Source organism: Thunnus albacares, chromosome 14 (assembly GCF_914725855.1).
Source record: "Thunnus albacares chromosome 14, fThuAlb1.1, whole genome shotgun sequence".
Classification (NCBI taxonomy): Eukaryota; Metazoa; Chordata; class Actinopteri; order Scombriformes; family Scombridae; genus Thunnus; species Thunnus albacares.
Window position 1 is genome coordinate 6843085 of NC_058119.1, and position 4412 is coordinate 6847496.

Here is a 4412-nt window from a genome sequence, read left to right on the forward strand (position 1 = left end):
TTATGACGAAATAGTATGTCCCAATTGTTTGCATACCGCATGCAACAGTACATACTTTACAAGGGCAGCTGCAGTAGCCTACGTACTACAAGTAAAAAGAAAAAGTATGCGATTTGGAACACAGCACAAGTTTTTGATTGAAATATGGTCCAACGACAAAATATGGTGAACTGGAAAAAACTAAAATGCCAACACTTTCCAGGTGTTTTTGGAGAGGATGAGAGAGCAATGCCAACTGAAGATAAAGTAATGCCATAATAATATTATTATAGTGGCAACGAAATTAATCTGTTCATTCATTTTTTTATTCTTTACCATTAATTCAAACAGCAAAGGCTATTCGCCAAATCGACAACACGGCGCACGCCCAACCAATCAATAGTATAGTGAGACGCAGCCCACATAGGTGATGACAACAGGATGTAGAGTTCCTTAGTGCACTCGCATAATAGCGATGTGAAACCAAAACAAACCGGATTAAATGTATACAATGTAACAAAAACATGAACCTCAGTTTGGACATTCAGGTGTGAAAAGGCCCTTAAATTATTTCACAAAATTATTTTGTGAAATAATTTTATATGTGTATATTTGTATTTATAAATTTTACATATTTTATTTATGCGATTATTGTTTCATAGTCATAGTATTGAATATTTGGGGCTCCTTAGTGAAAGGCCATTATGTGTCTGTGTGTGTGTATGTGTTTCCTGCCATTCGTGAAAGAGTATTTAATACAGCTCATCAATCAGCCAGGACAAACATGTCGATATTTGGATCCATGTTCATGTGCATCAGACTTGAAATTAGGACAGGGGGAGACTGGTGTGTGTGGTGTGTGTACCAGCACATACCTTTATGCACGGAGGAACGCTCACAGTGTATCGGACCATATGCTCAAGGCAGTGTGCCTATAACTTGTGTAAGACTAGATATGGGAGGTGTTGCTATCAGACTGCAGCTGATATCAGTTTTGTCGGCTTGCAGAATTAATGTCAGTTTGAGGCAGGCACGCTCTACTTCCTGTCGTTGGTTTCAAACAATTGTATCAAGCCAAGTGTAACCGTAGGAGCGCTCAAGCTGTGTTTCTGGGAATGCTGCCATGGCCAAGCTGGCGCGCGGCTGGCAGGCACACTTAGACACACATTTAAACATTCACACACACACACACGCACACACACACACACACACACACACACGTTAGTTATACCATACTGATGGGGACCCTTTATTGACTACATATATGGGCCCTAAATCACATGCTTAACTTCCAACATTTTATAACACTACAGTAACTTTAATTTGAAAAACTGGCCCCACTCTGAATGTCTAAAAGTGAAAATAATTCTGGCAAGGATACAAGCAGAGGAACACACATGCACACACATACACACACACACACACACACACACACACACACACCTGCTCAAGAGGAGCTCAAAGCCTGAGTTTTAGCTGCCCAGCACCGAAAACAAAGTTTACTCTTAAAAAATGGGAGGTTGCATCAACAGTATCACTACAGCCTCAAAGGAACCTGACTCTGAAGCGTTGCGGGTGTCAAGCAGCGGACTTCTGCTGTGTTCACAGTTTGTGATTTAAAGATACTTTCAATTAGAGACAGAAAAAAAAGGATGAACGCATGCTGCTTCCATAATTAGCGCACAATACTGTAGATGATTCATCATCGCAAGGAACAAGCTCACAGGCTCCCTAAACGTCTCTCCTTAAGCGCAACTTAACAAAAAAGACTTTCGCAGAACTCATTAAAAAAGTTTGTGTGTGCTCTGTTACCTTTCTTCCCATGTTTTTAGCTTTCTAACTGCTATTGCAAACAAGTTGTAGCAGGGTTAGCCAATTTCTTCTCCTTCTTAAATGTATTTACTGTATGTAGGAGCTATGAGTTATGGCTCAAGTGGGAAAATCCACTAAGGTGTTGCAGAGCCAGGATGGATGCCCTGAACCTGGTTGATAAGGTATTCATGAGACTGTAGTGGCTCTCTAATTAGCTAATTGGACCATACCTTCTTTAAAAAGATAGTTTTTAAGAAAATAGCACAAAGTAACTGAGCCTGAATTGTCTTTTTATGTAAGCAATATTGGGTTTGGGTTCATCTTTGATTGCTATATCCAAAATTATGTGCACAGCTTATCATTACATTATCTACATCATTTTAACTGCTTCTACAGACTATAAATGAATGTTTATTTGAGCATGTAAATGAGCCTCATTTTGCATTTACTGGCCTGGCTGTTAGTCAGTACAACCATGCCCAACCAGGCATTTAATTAGTATTATAACCTTCCATTTCACTGGGGTTATAATGGAGGCCTTGAAGGCTGACCAGAAGGTCAAACCATTCTTGCTGGTACCTAAAAAACCCTAACATAGAAAATACTCCTGCATCCCTCTATGCTCTACATTAGTGTTCTCTCCTGAACTTCACATTCAGAAAAGCTTTTAAGCACCAAGCCCTGCTCAGTCAGTGAACAACAAAATGGCAAGCTTTTTTTCCAACCTGAGGACGTCGTCCACAATAAAGCCCTTTGACCTGGCCAGCTGGGTCAGAAAGCTTCTCCTGCTGCGGCCCATTTTCCTCTCCACCAGGTACAGTCTGACATCCTCAAATTTCACCTCTTCACGCCTGGAAACGCCGGCTTCCACTGCTCTAGACCTTTTCCTCAAACGAGGCACAATAGGAGTGTGGAACATCTTTTTTCCAAAATATTTCTGCACCTCTAGGAATTTCTGCTGCTGTGAGTTTCTTCTTGTTGTGTGCCATGTAACTTCCATCCAGGAAAAGCACCCACTTTGGTATTGCTGCAGTTATTTATTTCACAGCTGAAGCATTTTTTTTGTTGTTTTTTTTTTTTGGTTTGTTTTGGTTTGTTGTTTTTTTTTTGCCTGATAGTGTGTCAGTTGGAGCAGAGTTGGTGAGAGATGGCAGACAAGAAATGCTTCTGGCAACAGGTGTTGAAGATTTGGTGTTTACCAAAAAACACCTGCCAAGATCGAATGATTAAGGATGGGAAGAAAAAAGATGAAAAACACCCTGTTGGCATGGCTTTATTCACTTCCAGTTAAAGTTGTTCTCTAAACACACATTTGGAGGAAGTAAACAATGCCTGATGCAGTTGCTTCTTATAAAGCTGCTCAAAAGTTTTCATGCAGTTGTAAATCCTCTATCTTGATCGGAGTAAAGCCTCACTCCAGGGAGATTCCTGAATTTTGGTCACCTCACAAACCCCTCACAGCTGTCCTGCCATGTCCGGTTCGTCTCGCCACTCACCGTCTCATTATGTCCAGACCAAGTCTGCACCATCTGCTCCACCGCTTTAATTAGCTTACTGCCTAAAATGAGAGCCTTTGTGGGCATTTCCCCAGAGATCCCACAAGCGCATACACGGCCTTTGCACACATGCAGGTACTGTATGCAAGCCACTGATGATAAGAAATATTTATATGGGGGAAAAGAACTACATATGCAGTGGTCAGGAACGCTAACTGAAAACAGATTTAATCTGTTTAATTCATCTATTCCTTTTGTTTCCAAAAAGGTAATTACAACATGAGCCATTTGGTTTTGATTTCTCTGCTACTACGGTCAACAATGTGAAAGAAAGAGTTTAAATGTCACTGTGCTGTAATTATCTACAATAATGCTTCTGCTTCAGTGGACCAAATAGGAATGATTTGTTGATTTAGTTGCGGGGAAAAATCATTATAGGCCTTGATTCTACATCTAATTACCAAAGCCTCTGTTCATTTTTTCTCTTTAATACGAACACCTTGTCTCGGTCCGCTTGACAGAATTTATTACGCTGCTCTCATTAACATGGAGTTCTGAGGGTTAACTGGTGTCACAGGGCAGACGCGACTTATTGTTTGACTATTTACCCCCGCAGTCACTCAGCTGTGTATGAAGGTGCTGGCCTGCGTCCAAACTGAGACTGATGAAATTCTAACATCACTAAGACGAATAGCTCCTTCACTGCCAGCAGCAATCACCGAAAGAGCAATGAACCCAATTTCTCATCTAACTTTCCTCGGTAGCTCTATGGATGCCTAATAAAATTGTCCAATAATTATTTACAATCATTCAACATATTCAATTTGGTCTTTAGAGGGCAACTTGAATTTTGCTCTTGTGAGCCAAACTCAAGCTTTACAGCCAATTCTTGTTCACACCCAGAACTTTATTTTGAGTGCTAGAGGAGTTTCCAAAGTTTCCTAACATACCAGATATGTCAAGCTGAGTTCTTGGGACAAGTGTTTTGAAATGATGCACAAGACATCAGGAAGATTACCATTTGATGCAATGGTGCTAACCCTAACCCTAACCCTAACCCGGACCCTAACCCTTGGGTTTTAATATTTCACACAGAGTAAACATCATAACTTAACAAAGAAATGG